Here is a 17978-nt window from a genome sequence, read left to right on the forward strand (position 1 = left end):
ATTTAGGAATTAACTCTTTTCCTGTTGAAAGAAGAGAGTCTCAGGTTTATAATGCTGTATTGAATGTTTATGTAGTCCTAAAACTCAATATTCTGTGGGTACTGCAATTTAAGTGACAATGACAAAAACCCTGGAGTGGACACATTTTTGCACATGGCAGTAAATCAGTTAAGTGCACCAGAAGTGTGTATCATAAAACACTCACGGTCCACCAGAAGGCCCGGTAAGACACGACGCCATCCAACTCGTCTTACACAGTAAACTAGACTTCGCTCAGCATGAATATTAAAATCCAGCTTTGATGGCGAGCGCACATGCGTCAGTCTACCAAAATAGGGCGCATAGTATTTTCACTTAATTTGATCCGAGCCACTGCATGATGTGTACAAAATTAAAAAAAAACATCCTTGGAAAAACTAGTTTCTTAGGGACCTACTAAAATCGGGCGTATGTACAAGTATCACAGCATCAACAGTTTTCCCATAAAAGTGCAAGGCCGAGCCCCGCGCCGCAAATAGAAGATATGACAACACAAGCAAATGCCCTCATTGTGTGTACAAGTGAGCGCTCTGGAGCAGATGTGCCCCACGACACCTTGGGAGTATATGAGCCGGGCAACAGGACACAGGTGCACCTGCTCTCTGCTCTCCTCAAAAGGTCAGCCAAAGTCAGACAACCACATAACCTCACAGTGCATCTGTGCAGGGAGAAATAACCGCGCAGACGTGAAAAGGTGCCAACGCGATGCTGGAAAAAGGACCTGCAGCCTTTTCCTGTAAAACACCTTGAATGAAATGAAATGCCATGAAACTCCTTGCCCCCCCCCCCCCCCCCCCCCCCCCTCCACCCCACACTCCATCTAAACAGCCATCATTGCCACACGTGGTTCCGCCGCGCTTGCCAGAGTGCATTTCCAGTCATGTGCGCAGGTATACAGCAGAAAACATGTGCCGCCGGACCGGTGCCAGGACAGACAGAAGGTCCGCAATGATGTTTCACTACATAGATTATGCAGATTGTGGGACCAGAGATAGAAAGAGAGAGAGAGAGCAAAGTAGGAGGTAGCTGGTAAAGAACGAGTGGAAAGGAAGCAACGAGGGATAAGGGGAGTGAGCGAGCGAGCAAGGAGGGAGGGCTGCGTGCGGGCTACAGCTGGCACAGGAATTCCCACAGCCAACTGTCAGTGTAGAGGAGCTCCTTAACAAGCAAGCACACAGGCCTCTCAGAAAGGAGCTTTAAAGTAGCCACATGGCCTGGCCGCCACTGCAGAGCCGAGACCAGCAGCAGGCAGGCTTTACTGGGACACTATCACACACACGCACACGCGCGCACGCGCATACACACACACACACACACACACACACACACACACACACACACACACACACACACACACACACACACACACACACACACACACACACACACACACACACAGTTGGTTGTACACAAACTCAAACAAGATTCAGTGGGCCAGCTGCTGACAGGGACAAGAGTGTTCAGAGCGATAAATCTGTGTGTGTGTGTGTGTGGGAGAGAGAGAGAGAGAGAGAGAGAGAGAGAGAGAGAGAGAGAGAGAGAGAGAGAGAGAGAGAGAGAGAGAGAGAGAGATAGACAGAAAGAAAAAGTGCAAGCAAAGTGGCTGATCATCAATTACACTTCTAGAAAGTTTGGAATAAAAATTGACTGCTCGTGCTATATCCAGATTGTTTCTTGTTGTTTTTGTGGCTCCTTAATGGAAATGTGGGGAGGGACCTGATGGCCTTGATCATCTCCCTCATGCTGTATTTTTTTATGGCAAGACTGGTGAAAATCTAGATATTTACTTTTTTTTCTGTTGTTGTACATGAATTTCACTTTTATGAATGTCATTGTGGTGAAAACACTTGACTCTCTCTTGAGTGCTGTTTGCATCCTCTTAACATCAATTCACAAAGCTTGACGGGTTAGCACGTTTGCTTTACAATGCAGCAGTGTATGGTTCGATTCAGCCCTTCCTGTGTGGAGGGTGAATCTTCTCCCTGTGCCTGTGTGGGTTTTCTCTCTGTATTGTGCTTTCCTCCCACATTCCAAAAACATGCATGGCAAGCTGATTAAACACTCCAAATGGTACCCTAGTGCGAATGCAAGCACCAATTGTTTTGGCTGGCGATTAGCTGGCAAACAGTTCAGGGTGTCCCTGCCTAAAACCTGAAGACAGCTGAGATTGGCTCCAGTGCGGGTATTGGAAAATGGATGGATGGATGGATGGATGGATGGATGGATGGATGGATGGATGGATGGATGGATGGATGGATGGATGGATGGATGGATGGATGGATGGATGGTAACCGCTGGCCCGGAAAGGGTAACTTCTGGCCAGGGAAGGGTTAAAGAGAAAGACTGTGTAAACATTTGCATCTTTGTCTGTAAATTTGTTTTCTATTGTGGTAGATGTTAGCGTGCAGATGTACCTAATGAAGTGAAGTACACTTCCTCTGTCAAAAGGTCTCTTCTTATTCCCACCATCACTATGCCAGACCACCGGTGCACTACTGTGGTGTCATTAGCATTTCAAGGAGCCGCCAATAAGAAGGGCAAGGAAAGCTGCTTTCGACAGGGGAAAATCCATTTTGTCCTGGGCTCCAACATCTGCTCCAGCCATCCCTGGACAGAAGGACGCTGAGATAAAGACGAAGAGCCCTGTGATTTACTGTAATGACACATGGACAGATAGACAGACAGACGGGCAGAATGGGGAACCATATGCAGAAATGCGGTAAGAAAAAGATGAAGAGACAAAAACAACTTCTGTCTCGCTGTCATTATTTTTTCCCTATTCTTATTTGTGCTTATGTCAGCGGTGGGAAAGGCAGAGTGCCAGATTATGTTCTGTGTGAAAGTGCACAGTAGTGGAGATAATAATAGAAGAAAGTTATAAAAATAGCACATCAGTATCATAACAGACTGCTGGATGGAATAAGAGTGTGAGAACTTTGCAGGGTTGGGCATCCTTTGGGTTCCACCAAAAAAGGGAGACTGAGTCACAGAGTCAAACGGGCTGGATGTTAGGAGTTGCTCACCATCCATCTGCTGCATGTACATGAGAGCATTTTGAGCCTGAAAACGCAAACATTTGGAAAGTCTCAGGATATTTTTGACACCGTTATTACACCAAAAACAGAGATACACTGCGCATGGATGCTTATGGTCATGTTCAGATTTGGGTTTGAATCTATTCTAGTTTGAAGTGTAACCAACATCAAGACCTATGAGCTATCAAACGGAGCTGTGACGGTTGCATTTGACGAGCAGCTTGTAAAAGTTGTATATTTTCCATTTTTGTCAATGTTGCAATTCTCCCCCGCCTCCTCAATCTTTAGATGATCTTTATAAACTCAATAATTTACCACCTTTATAATATCAGAGTGACAGGTGGGACATTCATAATTGATCTGATCATATGTCCATTTCCACTGCTCAGTTAGATTATTGTTTCTTATTGTTTTACATGTATTGAAAAAATTATGGTCAGTAATGAAATCTAGTAAATGCACATGCATGTTCAGATTTTGTCCATTATTTGCCATATTGTATTTTATACATCACATCACACATAGCACATTGAATTATTAGATGTTGGGACGCCTGGTCCCTTCTCTAAATAAATGATAATACATGAAAAAATAATAGTAAATGAAAACCACTGAACGAAAAAATGTGTGTCGTCTCTTTCTGTAGCAATTTTGAAAGATGGATGTGTGAAGGCGGATCGTGTCCAATGCTGGAATGCATTACTTCAAAGTAATAGCTTGTGATGCCGCGCTGTTGGTAGATAGTTTCACGTTTCAGATTGGTGACGATGCGTATGACAATGAGAGCATATTCCCTCTAAGATGGACATTTTACTGCAATCTCAGTAAAATAGTTTTTTTTTAAACACTTAACAAGCAGTAGGGATAGTGTGACACACAATACCAACGCCATCATGATGGATTGCGACACAGTGAAGAAATAAATACAAGCTGATAAAACACACTATGGGTATCCTTTTGTTTCTCAGTGCGGCTCGATAATAAATTGCATTTCATCTTCATTTGAGAACAAGAGATGTGCTGGGAAGAAGCTTGCAAAACACAAAGTTGTAAAGTGGCAAAAGACATTGAAATGTTTGAGGTGATCGAGGAAGCTTTGCAGTTTCAGCAAGGGAAGGCTGTCTTAAAGGACAACCGACGTCTCTCCGGACAAGTTGTGTCCATAATTTGTAAAATCGCTTCAAATGACTTCTACTGAGCGTATTTTACAAAGATTCCACGGCATATAGTAGCTATATCTGACATATTAAGACTGACAGTGAATACTCCGGAAGTCTTGTTTTTGAGTTGGTGACGAGTCCTCACCCTACGTCACTGAAGGAACGCGCCTCAGCGAGAAAGGACATACCTTGCATCACCTCAATGCATTTTGCAATACTTTGTTTGGTCTGAAAACTTCGTGTTGATCCGTGTTGATGGCGAAATTAGAAGGAAAACACATAAATAACGCAATGGTGAATCGTTGTACGTTACACTGAGACAACTATCAGATATTCGCTGACAAAAATTTCAAGCTGAAATATCAAAACATTTCCAATGGAGCTCTGGCGCCATCTTCTGCATTTTCTGTGACGCTACACATCAGTCTTGATCCCTCAAAATGACCCGGAACTATTTGAATCATATTCATAACTGGATGCGTAACAAGAAAGCATATTCTCTGAATCTGAAGCCATTGTTTTTATTCTCGAGCAAGGCAAGACGTCTTGGCGTGACGTCACGAACTTTCTGAAAATGCCCAATTCGCAGCTCATTTTTTTTGCAGATTTTGGACACTTTTTTATTGGTGTTTTGCATTTGACTAAAAATATCAGCCTGCCTTTTTTGGGTATTTTAGATGCTATAAAACGTTTTTCTGATGTCAGTTAGGAAACAAAAAAATGGTGTCGGTTGTCCTTTAAGTATAATCGCACATGTTGGACACAAAGCAGTTCCATGTGTTTCGCACAAAGATGCAACATCCATTACATGGGTGACAACATGACTTCTTTTCCTTTCGGTTTTTACCTTCAGGGGTCGCCACAACAAATCAGTGGCCTCCATCTAACCCAGTTTTGTGTATCCTCTTCTCTCACACCAGCTACCCTCATGTCCTCTTTACGTGGGTGGGGTGGCGACAACATGACTAATTCAGTAAATGTCATTCTCAATTTTTTTCCAAACAGAACTCAAGTTAAGCTTTTCGACTCAAATAGGCCAAGGACTCCCTCAAATGTTTTTTTTCCAAAAACCTCACAAGATCAAACATTGAGATTAACAGTTAACCACTAGTGAGCTGTCACGACCTGTAAGACCTTCTCTGCTGGCCTAAAAATATCTGAATCACAGACACACATTCCAAATTGTCTTTCAGCTTCCTTTCATTAATTTTCCCCTTTTGTGCTGCTTCCAGCATTTAACCAATCACATTGCAGTCATCCTTCGTTACCATGGTCATAAATCTACCGAGACACCTTCACAATCAGTTCTGCTGGCCATGTCACCCCAAATGTGTTGATCAAATTGTTGCTTTAACCAATCCATTTTTCGAGTTATTGAGCCAAACACCTTTCGGAAACTGTCATAGGCTAGTCACTAGCCAATCATACTATCATGAGCCTTGTGACAAGAGCATACTGGCCAGAGCTAGCAAGCACATTGGATCTGTCGCGAGCTGCATAAGCAAATATATTGGTGTGTTGATTTATTAACCGTTGTCAACCCACAACGGCTGAAGGAGGAGAAAAAATGGATTTGGTTATGGATTTACTGTTAAAGTCATTTTCAAGAGGGACTTTTCAAGAATAGAAGGACATCATTAAGGAAGATTGGATAGCTCCAATTATGTCAGTTGAAAGTTATTAGTGATGCTTCACGATCCTGTTCAATCTTCTCTGCAGTGTGAAAGAGGGACTAACCTCATATCATGAATCCACACATTCATGATAAAAACTCGAACAGTTTTAATAATGACAATATTTCTTTCTTCAGCATTTTTTTCCTGATTAACGTGATCCTCTAGAAATTACACCACACTTTTTACTTGCAGTCGCAGCTGTGGATTTATTCAGACGTAGCATTACTGAAGGCCCAGGACTGAGATGCACGACTTGCCACTGCAGTTAACTGAAATGCAATGAAAGACAACACAACAAAAACTCAGACAGGCCCACAGAGGTGGTCAAAGCCTGACTGATGGATGTCTACTGTGTGGTCTGGACCACCGTCACCCAGACTTTTATCACTTTATCGTTTATCACTGACTGACTGCTTACACACACACACACACACACACACACACACACACACACACACACACACACACACACACACACACACACACACACACACACACACACACACACACACACACACACGCGCGCACACACACACACACAAACACACACACCACTAACAATTATCCGTGGTGTGTGCTCACACAGAAGACACCTCCGTGTCTGCCCCTGTCACACATTACCCACATGCGTGTTCAGCAACTAGTGTGCACTGTGTGTAACTACAAAAAAACAAACAAACAGCATTAACTCATTCACTGCCATTCATAAATGTATTCGGGAATGTAAAATGACGTAGAGCGCCATTCCCAAATGTGTTCGGGTTTCGATTTTTCTTGTGGGGAGGCTCATAAAGTGCTGGTCAGACCTCTGGCAATGTTTATCTCTGTGACGAGGGGGCAGCATTTGACTTTTTTCCATGTTAGCTTTGTTCTAGCTTCAGTTGTTGTTAAAGCGCTATATAAACCAATATGTATATATTGGATTGGATTGGATTTGCCTTTATTAGTCATTGCATTGTACTTAGGACAGCCACCCTCATTTCAAGCTCATATAACTCCAGACCAATATAATTTAGGGATTAACTCTGATGAAAGAAGAGAGTCTCGGGTTTATAAGGATGTATTGAATGTTTATGTAGTCCTAAAAGTCAATATTCTGTGGGTCCTGCAATTCGAGTGACAATGACAGAAAACCTGGCACTGAAGTGGACGCATATGGCAGTGAATGAGTTAAAAATGATGATGAATGATGTATTAGAACCACAAAGTTTTTACACTTATTGTTGTAGTATGTTATGTTTTATTTGTATAATCTAAAAGAGAGAGAGGACGTGTTAGGGGTTAGAAAAAAGGAGCAGAAGGCCAGCTTACTAGTTATACTTAAAAAAAACAGAAGGGCTTGACGTCGGCGTCTTTCTGTTGGCGGATCTTGTCCACTGTACACAACCACACACGCGTGCGCGCACACATGCACAGCCAGATGGAGAGCAGCGCTAAAGCTTAGTTTAATGACAAAAGGACCCTCAATCTGGACACGGATTTATCACTCACTTTAAAGTCCATCTGCGACAAGTTTGGACTGTAAACACAACTGCTCAGTCTCGATGCCTTCTTGAGCTTTCGTGTTGGAGGAACTTAGCAACTCCCTCGAGTGCGCACATGCACACATTCCTGCACCGGCCTCTGATTGAAGGGTCCGAGGGGTGTTAAAAAAATTTAAAAAAATAGCGAGAGGATGCGGTGATGGTGTGACGCCGTATGACGGGGAAAGACAGCACGAGACTTAACGCCGGTGTCCATGGACTTGGCATCACATGAGACTGGGTGGGTGGGTGAAGGGAATTTTTTTTTTTTTGGGGGGGGGGTGTCTGTTGGGTGCGATGGGGAGGGGGTGAAAAAGAGTGACAGCACAGAGATAGACTAGCTACCTATTTATATCCCGGGCCATCTGCGGAGCTCCCTCTTGTCTTTGGTCATCCTGCTCACAAAGGCTTGGAGGCAGATTCCAGAGCCCAGGCGCTCCTCCATCTATTCACTATTCATTCCCGAGCCGGCAGCACCATATGGATCCGGCCCCACTGCTGGGCTCTGGCCGGCCCGCGTCTCCCACTTCAGCTCGCTTTCTGCAGATTGACATGGTAATGAAGCCTGGGTGGCTCACTTTTCTTCTTCTTCTGTCCTCTTTCTTCCGACGTCTTCCCCTCTTCTCTGCTCAAAGGAGCCGCCATTGAACATGACCCCCACTCCAAAGGGCCCCCTCTTCAGTCACCGTCCTCCTCTTTCGAAACAGTCCAGCTCACATACCCTCACAACTAGAATGGGCCTCACAACAGTCCAGACCCTCACCCAGGTTTCAAGAATCATAAAGTTTACTGTAGTAGAGGTGTGAATTTTCATTTGATTACCTTATATTTGGTGTATAAGGCACACCCTAAAGCCTTCAAATTCTTCAAACCCTGCACCTTATACGTAGGTGCGCCTGATAGGTGAAGTAATATTGAGCCACAACAGGTCTCGCAACTACTGTCAACATTCCCCTTTTCACCTTATAGAAGAAGAATTGCGCGTTCCATGCTGGGACGTATAAAAAAAACGTAACACCAACCTCGACTGTAGCACCTTATAATGTAGTGTGCCCTATATTCTGAATTTTTTTCTATATTCATATAGTATATTTAGAAAACTTCTATATGTATATTAACATTTATTGAAGGTCCGCCTTATAGTCCGGGGCGCCTTATATATGGAAAAAGTTTGAAAATACACCATTCGTTGGGAGTGCGCCTTATACCCCGATGCGCCTTATACACCGGAAAATACGGTAATCCATAAATTGCGGGTGACTTTGGGTGAGAGACAGTAAACTACTGCAAATAATACAGGATGCGTCAGTGGGTGAGTGAGTTTTAAAACAACCAGAAGAAAATAAACTTCCGCCAAAATCCTAAAATAACCAAACAAATAAATAATTTCATTGATGAATGAATGAAGGAATGAATGAATGAATGAATGAATGAATGAATGAATGAATGCTTTCCCACCTGGCTCAGTAGACAAACACGTTCCGTTCCGCGCATTTTTGGTTGCTGTTTGCAACTTAACAAATTCAATTTGGGACCCTTATTAACTACTGTCTACAATTTAATGACGCTCAAGCACACTACATGCACCGATTCACAAGTCCAAGTGTTCATCAGCACACTCTCAGTTTCCCCACACACCATTCTTCCCCCTTGCATATCCTCTTTCTAGCTTGACCATGGCTCTTGAGCGAAGGCCAACTGAGCCATAAAGCGGAAATGGAATCAGAAGGGGTGGCTTGCTTCTTGGTTGTTAAATGGGGATTCCACACGAGGAAGCTTTTTTTATGATGCCACAAAGCGCAGCCCCGTGGGGAAGGAAGACAAGTGTGAAACGGTTCTCAAACAAGAGCTTCTGTCAGCTTCCCTCTGTCACACTTTGTCTCGTCACTTAAGACGACATAAGGAGGGTCTTGTCAATAAAACGGAACGTTCAAAGATAGCATTCCGAACGTCACACATTTTTATTCCTTGGATGTGCAACTAAAAGGACAACCGACGCCACTTTTTTGTTTCTTAACTGACATCAGAAAAACGTGTTATAGCATCTAAAATATTCAAATGAAAAACACCAATAAACATGACTTAAAGTGTCCAAAATCTGCAAAAAATTGAGCTGCGAATTGGGCATTTTCAGAAAGTCCCACCCCCAGTTCGTGACGTCACGCCAAGACGGCTTGCATTGCTGCAGAATCAAAACAATGGCTTCAGATTCGGAGAATATGCTTTCTTGTTACACATCCAGTTATGAATATGATTCAAATAGTTGTGAAGAGGAAAGCATACATGTTTGCAATCGATTAAAGAATTTATTCCGTGCCGTGATGAGGCAACATTGAGGGGAGATGACTCAACGAAAAAGAGGCACAAAATGGCGACCTCCTGTGGCCACCTCCGTTTCCACAGGCTGATAAATTCCTTGTATGGAGCTTGGACGCCATCTTCTGGCGACTTTTGGGTGCAACACGAGGTCCCCAGACCAAACAAGTACAGCAAAATACATTGACGTGATGGAAGGACCGCTACAATGCATCTTTTTTTCGGTCAGGGGCATTCCTTTAGTGACGTCACGTACGGACTCGTCACCAACTCAAAAACAAGACTTCCTCAATATTCAGTGCGAGTCTTAAAACGTAAAATATAGCTAGATGCGGTGGAATATTATTAAAATACGCTCAGTAGAAGTCATTTGAAGCTGTTTTACAAATTATGGACACAACTTGTCCGGAGACATCGGTTGTCCTCTAAGTTGAACTCATTGTCCTCTGTAAAAGGCATTTGGGTGCAACTTGCTACTGCTGTTTTTCATTATTTGTGGTTTTGTCTGACTCCTCGTTTTTCAATTGCTACAGTGCTTTATACTTGTTCGCCTTTTATTTAGGACCTTGTTTTGCTTGGCAAACCGGGGTTTTGTTGAAAAGTGGCCGCGCGTGTGTGTGTGCGCGCGCACGCGAGCGCTTGTATGTGCGCGCGCGCATGCGAGCGTTTGTATGTGCGCGCTCGCACGCGAGCGTTTGTATGTGCGCGCGCGTGCGTGTGGCTCTCGCTGAAAAACATTTCTAAATATTTTACTTTTATGGCTCTCTTAGTCAAAAAGGTTCCCGACCCCTGCTCTATTAGAACCGGTCTGCAAGTCAAAACAACTCCAGCAAAAGCAGCATTCGGCCTGAAAATGAGACGCGGCCTTTAAATTAGCCGTTAAAGTCGTTTTGACGCCACGCTCTCGGAAATAGGAGCAGCCACAATAGGAGTCCTTTTCTGTCCCTTGGTGTATAATCGGCATGACTGTACAATTTTGTATCTGCATTTATTTTTGTCTTGTTATCCCTTGAGGCTCTGGATTTACACAAATGACACCGTTCAGATTCTTAGGAGGTGGTGGGGGCAAGGGTACATACAGCTTGGAAGTGTAAGTGAGAAGAAAATATGAAATGAAATTGATATATTTTTTAGTCATCCATCCATTTTCAGATTCACTTTCAGAAGGGTCATGTTGGAACCCATCCCAGACGTCTTTGGGCTGTAGGGGTGGGACCCTGAACCGGTTGCCAGCCACTAGCAGGGCACACAGAGACAAACAATCCGCGCTCACACTCACACCAAGGGACAATTTGGAGTGTTCAATCAGCCAGCCAGCCATTGGAATGGGTGGGTGGGTGGATGGATGGATGGATGGATGGATGGATGGATGGATGGATGGATGGATGGATAGGCAGACATATATATATATATATATATATATATATATATACAGTAAAGTCTCGTTATATCGGGAAAATGGTGATATAAGTACTGTCGATATATCCGTCCTGCGCCGAACTGCATTAACAAAAGCCGCCAAAAGAGGGCATCCAAGCCCCATATAAGAAATGGAGCTGGCCATGAGCTCGCCATTTTGTGCCTCTTTTTTTGGGGGGTGAGAGACGTTGCCCCAATGTTGCCTCAAAATGGCACATATACTTCTTTAATCGATTGCAAACATGTATGCTTTCCTCTTCAAAACTACAGTGTATTTGAATCATATTCATAACTGGATGTGTAACAAGAAAGCATATTATCCGAATCTGAATCCATTGTTTGGATTCACAAGCAATTAAGACGTCTTGGGCGTAAAGTCATTTTTATTGGTGTTTTGCATTTGAATAAAAAGTGACATCGGTTGTCCTTTAATACACAGTATGGAATGTATGGTAATTTTCAACATCATCACGCTTCAGCAGACAAAACAAGAAACATTGTTGCAAAAAACGATTGCATTCATATGCAGTACAGTGGGCACGTACATAACACAACAGGGAAACTGCAACACTTACATCTTACTGTATTATGTATGCAATTTAAAAAAGTAATCAATCTTCTTCTGCTTCCCATTTTTACCTTTTAACACAAACACTTCAATCTCGTCTGCTCCACACGAGCTAGCGTCTGAAAATGAAAATGGCTCTGCTACACGGGAGCTGGTCACAAAACTCACGTGACCAAGTCACGTGACCAAGTCGACGAATGGCGCGACCGATGGCGTGTATCGATATAAACATACCAAAATGGCCGGCGGGAGATGAAACAGAGATTTTTTTTAATCTAATTTATTTTTTGAATTATAAATATTATATAATATAATAGTGTATTATATATATATTTATATTATATGTATTATATTATGATAAAACTGTGATAGATATTTTTTGTTTTTGTTTTTTGACCGCTCACGTCCGCTCGCACGCACACACACACACACACAGAGAAACATTTTCTTTTATGGTATCATGCAGTGCTTCTTTCGTTACCAACATTTCCAGAGAGAAAATTGATGTGACATCGGCCTGAATGTTAATCAAGCAACATGCGTGTGAGTCAAGGTTATTTCAAACTAAAAGGGCCTTTTTCAATCCTATGTCAGTTTGAACTTATTTGCAACATTGAACTAAGTATCTGCGAGAGCAGCTGTACAAAATGGGGTAATGGTTATCTCTAAAGAAGACAGAATCCATGAGCAGTGTGGAGTATCATTGGTGGGCTGCAGCGCAGGCAGTCACCTTGGGATCAGCGCGGCAGCCTGAGGCGGTGACCAGCCTAGTTAAGCATGCATGCTGTGCTGGGCCTAAACCGAATTAGGTGCCATCCCAATGTCAACACTGCTGATAGAAGACAAGACTTCTCCTCCGGCCACACTGTGAAGGGCCTCCAAAGAGCCGCCTTATATGGCCCAGGCCATCTGCAAGCTTTCTCTGGAATAATACAGAACGGGGGACGTTATTGTAGAAAGAGGGTTAGACGTTCATGCTAGGCTGCGTGCATGCGTATTTTTATGCTTTTTAAATGCAATAAAGAAACCTCAAGATGAGGTGGTCACTTCCAGTCATCTTCTCTGAAAAGGGTTTGATTCAAGGGCGTTTTCTGCAAAATGCTGAACCATAGAGGTCAATTAGAGATTGTCAGCTCGCAAGTAAAATTTAAAGATGAACCTAAAATGCACTTTCCTCATCCGGTTCATATTCTGGTGTCATGAGACCAAGTCCACACCTCACAATTGATCAACAGTACCTCGAGGAAGTGGAAACTAAGCTCCAAAGTGCTACAGTCTCATCAGCCAGTTAAGAAAGAGAGACTGAAATTGTCACAGAAAGCCTTCCTTGAAGAAAATGCAGTTTGAAATGTAGTATTCAGCTCCTTGTTCACCATTATGCAACCTATTTTCACACCCCAGAATTGAACATGTTTCAGGCCAATATTCTGTCAATGTCGAGGAACCAGCAAGTAACCTGCTAACAAACCAATGCAAATGTTTGAGGCATTCATTTCTATGCGTTTATCATGAAAGTGGTGATGGACCTGTTGTCTCAAAATTCATTTGACTCCAGATTAAAAATGCTACGTTGCTGTTATTTTTATGTCATTTTCCATGAGCAATAAAGCAATTGCTCAGTAACAAAGAGAATAGATTTGATTAGATATTCCTTTATTTGTCTGACAGTGGAGACATTCACATTTCACAGCAGCAAAAAAAAATACAGTGATGCCTTGGCTTACGAATTTAATTGGTTCCCAGACAGAGTGTGTAAGGCGAAAAGTGTGTATCCCAAAAAATAATTTCCCATAGGAAACCATTAAAATGAGAATAATCAGTTCCCAGATCCCCATAAAACATAATTATCTACCAAATAAGCCTTAAAACTACACAAAATATACCCTATTTTATGTATAATAAATGTGCTATGGTATTATAATTACATAAATAAACTGTACTCTATAATAAAGTCGTTTTATTTGCCTTTGTGATGGTCGTTTATGGCTTGACGCAGGGGTCGGGAACCTTATTGACTCAGAGAGCCATAAAAGTAAAATATTTAGAAATGTTTTTCAGTGAGAGCCACACACACGCAAGCGCGCGCACACACACACACACACACACGCACACACACACACACACACACACACACACACACACACACAGACATATGACGCGTGCACACACACGTGCGCGCGCACGAAAACACGCACGCACGCGCGGCCACTTCAACAAAATGTCAGAATGTATTATTTAAAATAACTGTGACAGTACTCACTGACTGTTAACAACCTCATGATTGGTAAAAATCCAGCCAAACGATAGGAATGAAAGGCTGCTGGCGAAGTTACACAGGCGAAGTTACTGCTTGCTAGCCTGCACACGGCTCATTAGCTTCCGCACTTGCTATCTGCAATATACTTCTCACAGAAGTATATCGATGCTAACGTTAACATGGGGCGTGTTAAAATATCACTGACATTCGACTGTTTCATCGACGTTATTGTTTAATTGCAAATTGGAATCGCGAATCCTGCGATGCATTCAAGCTGGAGTGTACTCGTCATTTTTTTTTACTCGTTGGGCTCATTTAAAGGACAACCGACGTCACTTTTTTGTTTCCTAACTGACATCAGAAAAACATTTTATAGCATCTAAAATACCCAAAACACGCAGTATGATATTTTATTCAAATGCAAAACACCAATAAAAATGACTTCCAAATTCTGTCCAAAATCTGCAAACAATTGAGCATTTTCATAAAGTCCCACCCCCAGTTCGTGACGTCACGCCAAGACGGGTTGCATTGCTGCAGAATCAAAACAATGGCTTCAGATTCGGAGAATATGCTTTCTTGTTACACATCCAGTTATGAATATGATTCAAGTAGTTCTGAAGAGGAAAGCATACATGTTTGCAATCGATTAAAGAATTTATTCCGTGCCATTGTGAGGCAACATTGGGGGGAAATGTCACCCAAAAAGAGGCAGAAAATGACGTCCAAGCTCCTGTGATGAATTAATCAGTCTGTTTGCACAGGCTGATAAATTCCTTCCATGGAGCTTGGTCGCTCTCTTCTGGCGGCTTTTTGGGGCAACACGAGGTTTTCAGACCAAACAAGTACAGCAAAATACATTGACGTGATGGAAGGACTGCTACAATGTGTCTTTTTTTCGGTCAGGGGTGTTCCTTTAGTGACGTCACGTACGGACTCGGCACCAACTCAAAAACAAGACTTCCTGAATATTCAGCGCGAGTCTTAAAACGTCAAATATAGCTAAATGCAGTGGAATCTTTGTAAAATACGCTCAGTAGAAGTCATTTGAAGCCATTTTAAAAATTATGGACACAACTTGTCCAGAGACGTCGGTTGTCCTTTAAAGGGGCGTTTACCTGTTTCAACATGACGGCCAGTGTCATCCAATCAAAATTGCGCTTTCCGAACATGCAATCATCAAATAAGCCATATATGGCTCGCGAGCCATAGGTTCCCGACCCCTGGCTTGATGGAATGGAGTGGCCGGTTTCTTCAGCATTTGTCATGATCTGGTTGGTGACCAACTGGTGGCGCTGTCGGCCCCGCCTGCACCTGCACAGGTGCCGGTCGTTTCCAATCAGTCACACTCAAAAGGACACCTGGCACGACCATTCGGTGTCGGGTAATTGTTATATGTCATTGAATGCTGTTGGACACATTGTATGCTGTTGGATGCAATCGTATGCATTGTGTGCAGTGCATGTGTTTGTTTAATCGTGGCGAACTTTTAATCTTGGTTTTCTTTTGATACTTTGTATTTTTTCCATTCAGATGATTTTGATGTTTTACATTTTGTTCCTGCTGACTTTATTTTAATACAATTTCTCAAATACAACCTCCTGCTCCCTCTTGCCTGCTTTTTGGGATCCGCACCCGTCATCACCACCGTGCAAACCGTGACAGAATTACCCGACCAACCATCGGATCCCGCAGGTAAAACGGACCCGTCTCATTTCCACCCTGTGCCTGGCAACGCTACGTCCACGTTAGCCCATGCCTCGTCGAGTTTGAATTATGTAACTCGACGAGCCGTAACGTCCACGTCAACGTCCGGCCGAGACCTCCTTCCAGGTGGCCGTCCAGGGTGACACTGGGTGTCTGGCAGTGCACGCCCACGTCAAGCCACGCTGTCGTCGTGCATGTTTGAATTGAGTCACATCCACGACGAGCCGTGGAACGTCAGCGTTCCACATAAGTCCGAGACCCCACTCATCGCTGAATCCCGAAGCGGCTAAGGACTGGTCTCGTTTCCCCGGTGCCGGGCGGTTCGCGTCCACGTCAGCCCACGCCTCGTCGAGTTTGAATCGCGTCACTCGACGAGCCGTAACGTCCACGCCAACGTCCGGTCGAGACCCGTTCCCATACAGCCGTCCAGGGTGCCACTCTGCGCCTGTTAGTGCAACGTCCACGCCGCCCCATGCGTCGTCGCGTGAACGTGCGAGAGGGATCGCACTCACGCCCACGACGATCCGAGCTGCGTCTTCGTCCACCCCAGGCCGAGTCCCGTTCCCATCAGGCCGCCGCCCATCATATGCTGGAGAGGCAACGATTGCCGTCTCCATCATCGTTTCCAGGCGAGTTGGACCTTTTGGGAGACTGTTGGGACTTCTGGAAGCAGTCCCTTGAAGGGGGGGGTACTGTCATGATCTGGTTGGTGACCAACTGGTGGCGCTGTCGGCCCCGCCTGCACCTGCACAGGTGCCGGTCGTTTCCAATCAGTCACGCTCAAAAGGACACCTGGCACGACCATTCGTTGTCCGGTAATTGTTATATGTCATTGAATGCTGTTGGACACATTGTATGCTGTTGGATGCAATCGTATGCATTGTGTGCAGTGCATGTGTTTGTTTAATCTTGGCGGACTTTTAATCTTGGTTTTCTTTTGATACTTTGTATTTTTTCCATTCAGATGATTTTGATGTTTTACATTTTGTTCCTGCTGACTTTATTTTAATACAATTTCTCAAATACAAGCTCCTGCTCCCTCTTGCCAGCTTTTTGGGATCCGCACCCGTCATCACCACCGTGCAAACCGTGACAGCATTAAACACTTGATGAGGAACGTAGCGTTCTTCTTTCACCATCTTGAGGAGTGATCCCTTGGAGGTCCTTTCTCTGTGCTAATTTTACCTTTTTCCTCATCAATTGTGTTCTGTTTAGCTGGGTTGGTAGCTTTTTGCATCAAGTGTACAGATGGCTTGTGCGAGTTATTTGTCGAGCCTGATTGATGGGCTATTTTAACCTTCCAGTCTACACTATGCTTTTGAACTATCAAAGTTGAAACGAGTCCAAATTTCACTGTTTCTATCCATTTTCTCACCATTTCACTTTTGTTTTTTTTCACTTTTGTTTTTTTTTGTTTGAAGCTCTGTCATCTCCCTTTCGTGTGTGTGTGTGTCTGTGTGTGCGCGTGTGTGTTTTGTCACTCTCTCGCTGTCGTCTGTCTGTCTCTAATGTTTTACCCCCACCCCCTCACTGCTGCATTCTTGACCAATCACGTGGCTTTAACCAAATACGCCACTTTGTTTTTGGGAGAACGGACTCACTGTCTCTCTGTCTGTAACCTCCACCCCCTCACTGCTGCGTTCTTGACTAATCATGTGGCTTTAACCGAAGACTGGGGGCGAGGAATAGAGGACAAAACAGTCAGCCACCATTTTCTTGTTAGGAGAACGGGCTCGTTCGCGAACAACACATCTCTCATTGTGGCAGCTCCGTGTTATATACGTAAATAGTTTGTATGCCAAGTAAAATTTTCATAAATGTAACGTTTGTAAACCGAAAACTTCATGAGCCAAGGGTTTCGTAAACCGAGGTATCACTGTACAGGAAATTCTGTAACGGCAGCCACGCACGAGGCACCATCTTGAAGTCAAAAACCTTTGTCTCTGTTTGGTTATCACTTTAACCTTGGCAAGGTCTTTGATCTCCTAATTGAGATTCTTGTACAGTTTCCACTGTTTTATTTATACTGTTGCCTCTTGCTCACGGCGCAAAAAAATAAAGACAAAAATGGCACCGAAATCCCAATTCAGGTCGAACAAATAAGGAATCCTGGTGCTTGGAGGTAAACATGTCGGCGTGCACTGTTACCTTTTTTAATGTGTCATCAAACCGTCATTTAATTCCATTTATACGGCTAAAAAGCCTCTCACAAACAGATTACCTGCCGCATAGAGGGGAGGCCCTTCATTCAGTGTGTAATTGTGGCATGGCGCCATGT

Source organism: Hippocampus bargibanti, linkage group LG09 (assembly GCF_051943395.1).
Source record: "Hippocampus bargibanti isolate YZ-2025 linkage group LG09, ASM5194339v1, whole genome shotgun sequence".
Classification (NCBI taxonomy): Eukaryota; Metazoa; Chordata; class Actinopteri; order Syngnathiformes; family Syngnathidae; genus Hippocampus; species Hippocampus bargibanti.